Consider the following 11,554-nt stretch of genomic DNA (forward strand, 5'->3'; position numbering starts at 1 on the left):
GATTAGAAAACCAAGTCTAGATCTCAATGCCTTCCTAGATCCAACAAGAACAATTGCAAGGGAATTGTAAATTGCAAAGAGAATAGATGAAGAGCAGTTAACCGGAAATGAAATTCAATTAACAGTAAAGAAACAGAGAGATCCAAGATTGAGATTGAAACAGAATTTCTTCAATTCTCCAATCCAAGATCCAAGACAAATGTAAAATGAAATTGAAAGCAATGGAAACAAAGAAATTAAAGTTCACTCAATAGCAAAAGCTCTCCGAAAACTATTATGAAAATTTCAAAAGGAAAGCTCTCGAAGAACTTGAATTCTATCCTTTTTATACACTTTCTTCAAATGATCTTCAAGCCTTGAGTTGGGCCTTTGCTCTTGGTGGAATTGGGTTGAAAGAGGCCTTGGTTGATTGCTCTTGAAGTTTGGAGAAGAACCGAAGTGAACCAATTGAACCGGTTTTGAGGTTAGCAAAAGTTGGACCAAAAGTTTGAGCCAAAGTTAGGGGTCTAACTTTGGCTCCAACTTTTCATATCAGCTAGCACGTTTTACTGGTATGAACGTTGGTGCCAACGTTAGGGGTCTAACTTTGACCCTAACGTTGGCAATGCCTTGTGTGCTAGTGGCGCCAACGTTAGCCACCAAGTTAGGGGGCTAACGTTGGCGCAAACTTTTGCTCCTTCCCCATTGTAATTCATGTGCCAACGTTAGCCTCCAAGTTAGGGGGCTAACGTTGGCACAAACGTTGGTGCCCAGGGGAGAAATTCTCAAGTTCCAACGTTAGCCTCCAAGTTAGGGGGCTAACGTTGGGGCTAACTTTTGCTCCTCTTCCTTGAATATTCATGTGCCAACGTTAGCCTCCAAGTTAGGGGTCTAACGTTGGCGCAAACGTTGGTGCCCAGGGGAGAAATTCATGTGCCAACGTTAGCCTCAAAGTTAGGGGGCTAACGTTGGCGCAAACTTTTGGTGCCCAGGGGAGAAATTCATGTGCCAACGTTAGCCTCAAAGTTAGGGGGCTAACGTTGGCGCAAACTTTTGGAGCCCAGGGGAGGATTTTCAAGTTCCAACGTTAGCCTCCAAGTTAGGGGGCTAACGTTGGGGCTAACTTTTCAACCAAAAGTTTGTGCAAAAGTTTGATGCTAACTTTAGGTCCAGCTTCTTGCTTCCTGGTTCAATTTCACTTATTCCATTGTCTTCTCTTTACTCCTAGCTATTCCTTCTTGCTTCAACCTTTCTCCAAGCTTTCTTCACCTATCATTAATCAACCAAACTCATCAAAGCTATGCTCAAAATTATGAGATATTCAATCTTTCATAATATGCAACAAATATAGCATAAAACCTCATGAAATGGCATGAATTCATATATGGTTGGTTCAATCAAGGGAAACATGAAAATCTACTCAATTAGCTTGCTTGTAGCTCAAGAAAGTGCATAATTCTAATGAAAACAAAAGAAAAAGACTAGCTAAAATAGGCTAGGATGACTTGTCATCACAACACCAAACTTAAAGCTTGCTTGTCCCCAAGCAAGAAAAGATTTATTGAGAAGAAAGAATGAAATAGAAGATGATGTTCATGCTAGCAGAGTATTATTGATAGTTCATGGGGTTTTGTGTGGATATGCCAATACTCACTTCTTATTGACTCCTAGGCCTAGAAAGTCTCCTTCAAGCTTCAAGTGACATACTGCTATGACCTCTCATTATTCCTTTATCCTTGGCTATTACTTTGTTCATAAGCTTTATTTGAGTGTCATGTGTAGCAAGTTCATTTTCTTTTCTTTATACTTGACACATTATTCACCATAGACACTTGGCTCACATTCCTTCTTAAAACATTGATGCCCAGCACCTCTTTGGGTTACTAAATGCCTTGTAGTTAGGTTGCTCTTGATAGTGGACTTTCAGCTGATGATCCCGGATTAGTTAACCCAAGTCACCGAGTGTTGAGGCACTCCTAAGAGCTTACTAATCCAAGCAGATCCTAGTACAAAGACATCACAGGCATATATTTCAAAGTTCAAGCTATTGGTGTCCAGCTTTGTTTCTTTTTGTTTTTCTTTTGTTCTGCCACTTTTTGGCTATCTTTTTTCTTTCCTTCTTTTTGTTTTTCTTTCTAACCAAGGAATTTAATTCAATTGAGATTCATAGACAGTAGGCCACTATTTACTTAGAAGGAGATATCCTGGCTCTTTATTCATTGAAAGTGAGCCATTATACAATCACACACATACTACCACTTACTTTTATTCTACTTCTATCTAACAGAAACCATTTTACTTCACATTCAAACTGTTCTTTTATTGAATTTTAAAGATGCAGGGGACAACACATGCTTCTTGTAAAGTGAAAATAAACACACAAGCACACACATAAACTAGCCTACTTATTTTAAAAGAAACAAACATAATGCAAAGACTTTTAAATAACTACTTAAAAATGCAAAGACAACTTAGAACAGATAGACTTTGTAGTGATGAATAAGGAGCAAGTCCACCTTTCATTTGTCATGCCTTTTCTTTCTCCTTTCATACACTTGGCTGCTAGTGTTCCCACCATCCTTGTTTGGTGGCTGTTGATCTTGCCAAAAGCCAGCCTTATTCATAGCCTCCTCCACTCTATCTTCAAGTCTCATAGCCCTGCTCACTTCTACCTCACTTCTCATTTTGAAGAATTCATCAAAAGTTGGGAACGCCGGATCCATGTTGTGCAAATGTTCTCCAATATAGTTTAGTTTGATTTGGCTATTGACATTGTAATCGGCTTGCACTTCATACCTTGCATCTTGGAGTGTTGTGAACTCCTTGAAAGCCTTCAAACTTTCAGCTTGCATTTGTTCCAACTTCCCAAAAGATTCATGAGATTGAAAGGCATGTTCTTCTTGCATCACAAGGAATCTTGACTCGAATTCACTTTGTTTGCTCATTATTCTTAGCTCTCTTTCTTCTTGTGCTTGTTGGTTCTTCATGTACAGAGAATGGTATTCCTCTTGCCTTTCTTGGATTCTCGTGTACTGTTGAGACAATCTTCCTATTGCTTCTTGCATTTGAGTCATATCCATATTACCATGTGGGAAAAAGTGTGGCTGTTCCTCCTCCTCTTGTGGCTCTTCTTCTATGTGTGGCTCATCTTCTTCCATTGGCTCTTCTCTTTCCCTTCCTCCATGTGGTCTTCGGCCTTGATGGGCTTCAAGGGGCATCATCATTCGTTCAATGGTTATGGGCATGCCTTGGCTTAACCACATTGGATTCTCCTCTTCCAATGGAACTTTAGCCTTTGCACACAACCTCCAAATGGTACTTGGATAGTACAACCAAGATCCGGCCGAATTCTTTTCAGCTAACTTTTGAATGTCTCTTGCAAGGATATCATGAACTCTTATCTCTCCACCCACCATGATACAATGCAGCATCACGGCTCTCTCTCTGTTAACTTCTGAGGTGTTCACAGTGCCCAGAATTGATCTTTTCATCAACTCATACCATCCTTTTGCTTCCGGAGTGAGGTTACATCTCTTCAAGAACTTGTATCTGTTTTTGTTATCTCCTTCCCATTCTGAGTTCTCAAAACAAATGTCTCTCGCAATCTCCTCATAATCTTGATCCTCATTCAATCTTTGTTGGTATCCCGGTTCATCAAAGCGGACTGACTTTAGTTTCAAAACTTTCTTGATTGCATCTGGGCTAAAGTCTACTTCCACCCCCCGCACATAGCTCTTGTACGTTGGGGGCTCACGCATGTCAACCCTTGGGACATTTGCATAGAACTCTCTTATGATATTGGCATTAATTCGGGTGGCTGGTGATGTAAGTTCCTCCCATCTCCTCTTCCGGATTTTGTTCTTCATTTCTTGACATCCATCATCCGGCAACATGAATGGAATTTCAGGATAGATTCTTTTCTTGTTCATCCATTGAATTTGCATTTGATGAAACCAAGACTTGAACCTCCGTTGGTCATATTCATATGTTTCTTCCTCCACTATTGGATCTTTTCCTTTTCGTCGTTTGGTTCTTGAGGAGGATGCCATGATCACTTGGTTGGTTGAGAGGGAATGTGAAGAATGTTGGAGAGTTTGATGTGTGTTTGGAGGAAAAAGAGATTAGGACCGGACTTGCTATGACAAGAAATTAAGAAGAGAAGTTTAAGTGGTTGGAGTTTAAAGTAAGAGAAAGGTTGCACAAAGCTTGTTATGTTGAGAAGTGATTCGGTCATGTGCATGGCTTGAAGGTGGTATGCTTTTAAATGAGCAATGAAGGGCTAGGATGCCATTAGACACTATGGGGATCAAAGGTGTGCATGTATGGATGAATGAAGACAAAATTTGCTCCTTCCCTTGCCTTTGCCGTGATCATTCTCAAGGAGTGGCAGATTTCTTTCTTGAAGCATGTGATGGGATTTTGTCCTTATGCTATGCTTTCCTTTGTCTTGTCTTTTTCTTTGAAGATTCTTTGACCTCCTAGTCACCACAACAAGACAACATACATTAGTCTTATCCAACCGTAGCAAGGGTGTGCTTTTTATTAAAACTTTGTGAACCATCAATTCTTATCTCATTTGAACCGTGACACTCTCTTTGGAGGACACCAAACTTAATGTTTGGTAATGTATAAAGAAATGAGTCTCTTCCTCCAACTAGTGAAGTTCAAATGTTACATGTTCATAAGAATTGTTTCCATTACACTTTCTTTTTCTTTTTTTTTTCCATGAAGGATTAATTGTATCCTTGAATCGGTGCATCAAGGTTTGATGAACACCAAACTTGTTTCTTGTCAAAGGGTACTGAAAAGAGAAAATAATTCATGCATCAAGTGATCATAATTTATTGAATGTAAAATGACAAGAATCTTAAAGCATGGGTTGCCTCCCATGGAGCGCTCTTTTATTGTCACTAGCTTGACATTGAAGCTTTCTTTTATGGTGGTTGGTGATTGTAGAGCCTCAATTTGTCTCCCCTGACTGTGATCCTCTTCTTTGTTCTCTGGTGTTCAATTTCAGCATGTTCTAATGATAGTATGTTGCTGACAGTGTAATAATCCTCGGTTTGTTGATTTGCCCCCAGCTGTTGATAAATCAGTTGCACTTTGTCACCTTTAGAAAGCCCCTCTGTTGGAATCTTTCTATTCTTCCAACCCCTTTTTGTTTTGTTTCTGCGCTTCATCCTTCCTTTTGTTGATCTTTCTTTTCTGGTTGTAGGCTTTCCTTGGGAACCTCCCTTCTCAGTGGCCAGTACTCTAACATCTTTTTGGGCTTTTTCATTAGTTTGCACATTCTTTAGCATTGGGATGTTGCTGTGACTTTCCTGGGCACTCTTCATATAGTCTTTCTTCTCCTTGCTGAATTGTGCCTCTGGTAAAACCTTCAGAGTGATGCTCTGGTCATGCATCCTTAGAGTTAATTCCCCTTCCTCTACATCTATGATAGCTCTAGCAGTGGCCAAGAATGGCCTTCCCAGTATAACAGAGTCACTATCATCATTATTTGATTCTAGAACCACAAAATCAGCAGGGTATATAAAACTATCCACCTTGACCAAGAGATTTTCAATTACACCCTTGGGGTATACCATTGACTTGTCTACCAACTCCAGAGACATTTGTACTGGTTTGACCTCCTCTATATGCAGCTTTTTCACCAAGGAGGATGATATTAAGTTAATACTTGCTCCGAGATCACACATTGCTTTAGTGATTGTCAATTTCCCAATGGTGCAAGGTAACAGGAAGCTCCCTGGGTCCTCAAGCTTGGGGGGAAGCCCCTTTTGAATCAAGGTCCTGCATTCCTCAGCAATCATTATGGTTTCTTTCTCATCCCAACTTCTTTTCTTGTTGATACGATCCTTCAAAAACTTGGAATATAGAGGCATTTGTTCAAGTGCTTCGGCCAAGGGAATATTAATTTCCAGCTTTTTGAAGATCTCAAGGAACTTGTGAAAATGCTGGTCTTTACCCTCTTTGTTGAACCTCTGGGGATATGGCAGTGGAGGTACAAAGGTTTTCTCTACTTGTTGCTTTTGATTCTTGATTGGTTCTTCAACTGCTTCATTTCCTTTTTTTGGAATTTTTAGTTGTTCCTCCTTTGCCTGAGTTTGCTTTGATGCTTCCTTTGACTGTTCCTCTTCTTGCTTCTTTGTAGTGGCATTGTTGCTTATCAATGTTCTTCCACTCCTCAATTGGATTGCCTTGCATTCTTCCTTGGGATTTGGAATTGTGTCACTGGGCAGTGAGTTTGAAGGTCTCTTAACAGATACTTGCTTGGAGAGTTGTCCCATCTGTCTCTCTAGGCTCTTTATAGAAGCTTCCTGATTCTTGGCTACCATTTCTTGGTGTTTCAATATTTTGTCTATAATGGCCTCCAAGTGAGTGATTCTTTGGGCTTCCGGTGATACTTGAGGTGGGTTATGAGATGTAGGTGGTAGATGGTAGGCATTTTGGTTGGTGGGTTGGTTATTAGATTGGTATTGGTTGAGGTTGGGGTAGTTGTTTTGAGGTTTTCTGTAGGGGTTTTGGTTAGTCTGCTGCTGGTTGTGATTTTGGTTGTTTCTTGGGTTGTGTTGGTTTGAGTTTCTCTGCCATGGTTGTTGGTTTTGGGTATGGTTATCTCCCCATCTGAGGTTTGGGTGGTTCTTTCAGGATGGATTGTATGTATCACCATACACTTCATTTGGTCCTTGGTTGTGCATAAACTGAACTTGCTCTTGTTGTTGTTCTTCTTGAGTTTCTTCACTCTGTCCCCATGTGGTTGATGGTTGGCTAGTGTTGACTGCTGCAACTTGGAGACTATCAATCCTCTTGGCCATTTGCTCAAATTGTTGTTGAAATTGCTGTTGCATCATCTTGTTTTGAGCTAGGATTGAGTCCACTCCTTCTAGTTCCATTACTCCTCTTCTTTGTGATGGTTGGCAGCTTCTTTGATGAGCAAAGAAATATTGGTTGTTGGCCACCATATCCACAAGATTCTGAGCTTCCTCAGCAGTTTTCATTAGTTGTAGTGAACCTCCAGCAGAATGATCTAATGCCTCCTGAGATTTCAATGTTAGGCCTTCATAGAAATTTTGCAGCACGTCCCATTCATTGAACATCTCTGGAGGACATTTTCTGATTAAGGCTTTGTACCTTTCCCATGCTTCATACAAAGATTCAGCATCTAATTGTGTGAATGTCTGCACCTCACTTTTCAGCCTGATGACTCTTTGGGGTGGATAGAATTTGGCTAGAAATTTAGTCACCAGGTCATCCCAACTCGTGATACTTCATTGGGGAAAAGTTTCAAGCCATTGTGCAGCCTTATCCCTCAATGAGAACGGGAACAACAGAAGCTTGTAAGTTTCAGGATTCACGCCATTGGATTTGACAGTGTCACAGATCCTCAAGAAGGTAGATAGATGTTGATTTGGATCCTCCAATGGTCCTCCTCCAAATGAGCAGTTGTTCTGGACCAATGTGATGAGTTGTGGCTTCAGTTCGAAGTTATTTGCATTGACATTAGGGGTGAGAATGCTACTTCCACAATGTCTAGCATTTGCAAAAGTATAGGAAGCCAATACTCTTCTCTGTTGTGGTGGTTATTAACTCCTCCTCCTGGATTAGACGTATCTCCTTCCATCTCGTGGAATTCTTCGTCTGATTCTTCTTCTCCAACAATACTTTTCCCTCTTTCGGCTCTTCTTAACCTCCTGAGAGTTCTTTCGTCTTGTTCATGAAAATTGGGTATGGCTCTTCTTGTACCTGACATACAAGCAGAACATAAGAGCACACAAACCAGTGACACTTCAATCTACTGCTAGAATGAAGTCTTAGTTAGCTTAAGCAAAAATTCAAACAGTTAGTGGGTTAGTTGAACTTAAAGAAAAATTGCTTGATCTAGATTACCACCTTGCTTAATCATTGTCAATCTAATCAATCCCCGGCAACGGCGCCAAAAACTTGATGAGATATTTTGATGAGAAACGAATCTCTCCCAAAACACCCAAAACTAGCCGGCAAGTGTACCGGGTCGTATCAAGTAATAAAAACTCACGGGAGTGAGGTCGATCCCACAGGGATTGAAGGATTGAGCAATTTTAGCTTAGTGGTTGATTTAGTCAAGCGAATCAAGTGTTGGTTGGGTGATTTGTGATTTGCAGAATGTAAATTGCATGAAATCAAAGAGAGCGGGAAAGTAAATTGCTGAAACTTAAAGAACAAGAAATTAAATAGCAGAAACTTAAAGTGCAAGAAATGTAAATTGCGGAATCTTAAAGTGCAAGAAATGTAAATTGCTTGAAATGTAAAGGGGATTGGGATGTGGATTTGCAGAATTTAAACACAGAAAAGTTGAATTGCATTAAACAGAAGAGGAAAAGGGGATTGGGATTGAACCGGATCTTGAAGCAGTGAAGTAAATGAAGAGAAAAAGCAATAAACAGGGAATTGAAATGAGAACTTCAGATCTCAGGACCCAGAGACTAGAAAACCAAGTCTAGATCTCAATGCCTTCCTAGATCCAACAAGAACAATAGCAATGGAATTGTAAATTGCAAAGAAAAGAGATGAAGAACAATGAACCGGAAATGAAATTCAATTAACAGTAAAGAAAGCAGAGAGATCCAAGATTGAGATTGAAACAGAATTTCTTCAATTCTCCAATCCAAGATCCAAGACAAATGTAAAATGAAATTGAAAGCAATGAAAGCAAGAAATTAAAGTGCACTCAAGTTCAAAAGCTCTCCGAAAACTATTATGAAAATTCTAAAAGGAAAGCTCCCCGAAAACTTGAATTCTATCCTATTTATACACTTTCCAAAAATGATCTTCAAGCCTTGAGTTGGGCCTTTGTTCTTGGTGGAATTGGGTTGAAAGAGGCCTTGGTTGATTGCTCTTGAAGATTGAAGAAGAACCGAAGTGAACCAATTGAACCGGTTTTTGAAGTTGGCCAAAGATGATCTCAACGTTAGGGTCAAAGTTAGGGGTCTAACTTTGCCCCTAACTTTTCATAGCAGCAAGCTTGATTTCCTGGTTTGGACGTTGGTGCCAACGTTAGGGGTCTAACTTTGACCCTAACGTTGGCAATGCTTATTGCTAGTGGCGCCAACGTTAGCCTCCAAGTTAGGGGGCTAACGTTGGCGCAAACGTTGGCCTTCCTCCTTTGTGATTTTAAGTGCCAACGTTAGCCTCCAAGTTAGGGGGCTAACGTTGGCGCAAACATTGGTGCCCAGGGGAGAAACTCTCAAGTTCCAACGTTAGCCTCCAAGTTAGGGGGCTAACGTTGGAGCTAACGTTGGCCACTTCCAGGGAGTGATTTACATGCCCAACGTTAGCCTCCAAGTTAGGGGGCTAACGTTGGGGCTAACTTCATGCAACCCGGTTCAATTTTCACTTATTCCATTGTCCTTTCTTCACTCCTAGCCATTCCTCTTTGCTTCAACCTTTCTCCAAGCCTTCTTCACCTATCATTGATCAACCAAACTAATCAAAGCTTTGCTCAAAATCATGAGGTATTCAATCTTCCACAATATGCAACAAATATAGCTCAAAACCTCATGAAATGGCATGAATTCACATATGGTTGGTTCAATCAAGGGAAACATGAAAATCTACTCAATTAGCTTGCTTGTAGCTCAAGAAAGTGCATAATTCTAATGAAAACTAAAGAAAAAGACTAGCTAAAATGGGCTAGGATGACTTGTCATCAGGTACATCACAATTAATGCCTTCATCACTGAATAAGAATTTTTTCTATTTATAAGGTTTTGGAAAATAACAAATGTATGATTATTGATGCATGAGTTTCAAATTTTCATGAAGCTATGTGGACACCAAACTTAGTGTTCGGCCATATGCTCTATCAAAATATTTTAAGCATGTGAAACGAAATTCTTTGTAACATTGGTTTAGTGTGCTTGGAGGCACACTAAACTTAGTATATGTTTCATAACAGTGCATGCAGTCAATGGACATGTTCATGAAAAGAGAAACGAATTCATGCTCAAATGATCATAACTTATTGAATTTAAAATGACATGAATCTTAAAGCATGGGTTGCCTCCCATGGAGCGCTCTTTTATTGTCACTAGCTTGACATTGAGGCTTTCTTTTATGGTGGTTGGTGCTTGTAGGGCCTCAATTTGTCTCCTCTGACCGTGATCCTTTTCTTTGTTTTCTGGTGTTCTATTTCAGCATGCTCTAATGATAGTATGTTGCTGACAGTGTAGTAATCCTCGGTTTGTTGATTTGCCCCCAGCTGTTGATATATCAGTTGCACTTTGTCACCTTTGGAAAGCCCCTCTGTTAGAATCTTTCTATTCTTCCAGCCCCTTTTTGCTTTGTTTCTGCGTTTCATCTTTCCTTTTGTTGATCTTTCTTTTCTGGCCATAGGCTTTCCTTGGTGGCCTCTCTTTTCAGTGGCTAATACTCTAATACCCTCTTGGGCTTTTTCATCAGTCTGCACAATCCTCAACATTGGGATGTTGCTGTGACTTTCCTGGTCATTTTTTATATAGTCTTTCTTCTCCCTGCTAAATTGTGCCTCTGGTAAAACCTTCAGAGTAACACTCTGGTCATGCATCCTTAGAGTTAATTCCCCTTCCTCTACGTCTATGATAGCTCTAGCAGTGGCCAAGAATGGCCTTCCCAGTATAACAGAGTCACCATCATCATCGTTTGATTCTAGAACCACAAAATCAGCAGGGTAAATAAAACTGTCCACCTTGACCAAAAGATTTTCAATTACACCCCTGGGGTATACCATTGACTTGTCTACCAGCTCCAAAGACATTTGTACTGGTTTGACCTCCTCTATATTCAGCTTTTTCACCAAGGAGGATGGTATTAAGTTAATACTTGCTCCGAGATCGCACATTGCTTTAGTGATGGTTAATTCCCCAATGGTGCAAGGCAACAGGAAGCTCCCTGGGTCCTCAAGCTTGGGAGGAAGCCCCTTTTGAATCAAGGCCCTGCATTCCTCAGTAATCATTATGGTTTCTTTCTCATCCCAGCTTCTTTTCTTGTTGATGAGATCCTTCAGAAACTTGGAGTATAGAGGCATTTGCTCAAGTGCTTCAGCAAAGGGGATATTAATTTCTAGCTTCTTAAAGACCTCAAGGAATTTGTGAAAATGCTGGTCTTTAACCTCTTTGTTGAACCTCTGGGGATATGGCAGTGGAGGTGTGATACTTTTTCCTATTTGCTGCTGCCCCTGAGCTACTTCTTTTGAGCTATGTGGCTGGTTGTCCTTCTCTTTGAGTTTCTCAGTGTCTTTGTTTGGCATCACAACTTGCTCCTTAGCCTCATCTGCCTTTGTTTGCTTCTCATCCTCCGTTGGTTCTTTGATGTTCTCTGCTTGCTTCCTTGTAGTGTCATTGTTGCTTATCAATGCTCTCCCACTCCTTAATTGTATTGCCTTGCATTCTTCCTTGGGATTTGGAATTGTGTCACTGGGTAGTGAGTTTGAGGGTCTCTCAATAGATACTTGCTTGGAGAGTTGCCCCATCTGTCTCTCTAGGCTCTTCAGGGAGGCTTCCTGATTCTTGGCTACCATTTCCTGGTGTTTCAGCATTTTGTCTATCATGGCCTCCAA

This window comes from Arachis hypogaea, chromosome 19, assembly GCF_003086295.3.
Source record: "Arachis hypogaea cultivar Tifrunner chromosome 19, arahy.Tifrunner.gnm2.J5K5, whole genome shotgun sequence".
Taxonomy (NCBI): Eukaryota; Viridiplantae; Streptophyta; class Magnoliopsida; order Fabales; family Fabaceae; genus Arachis; species Arachis hypogaea.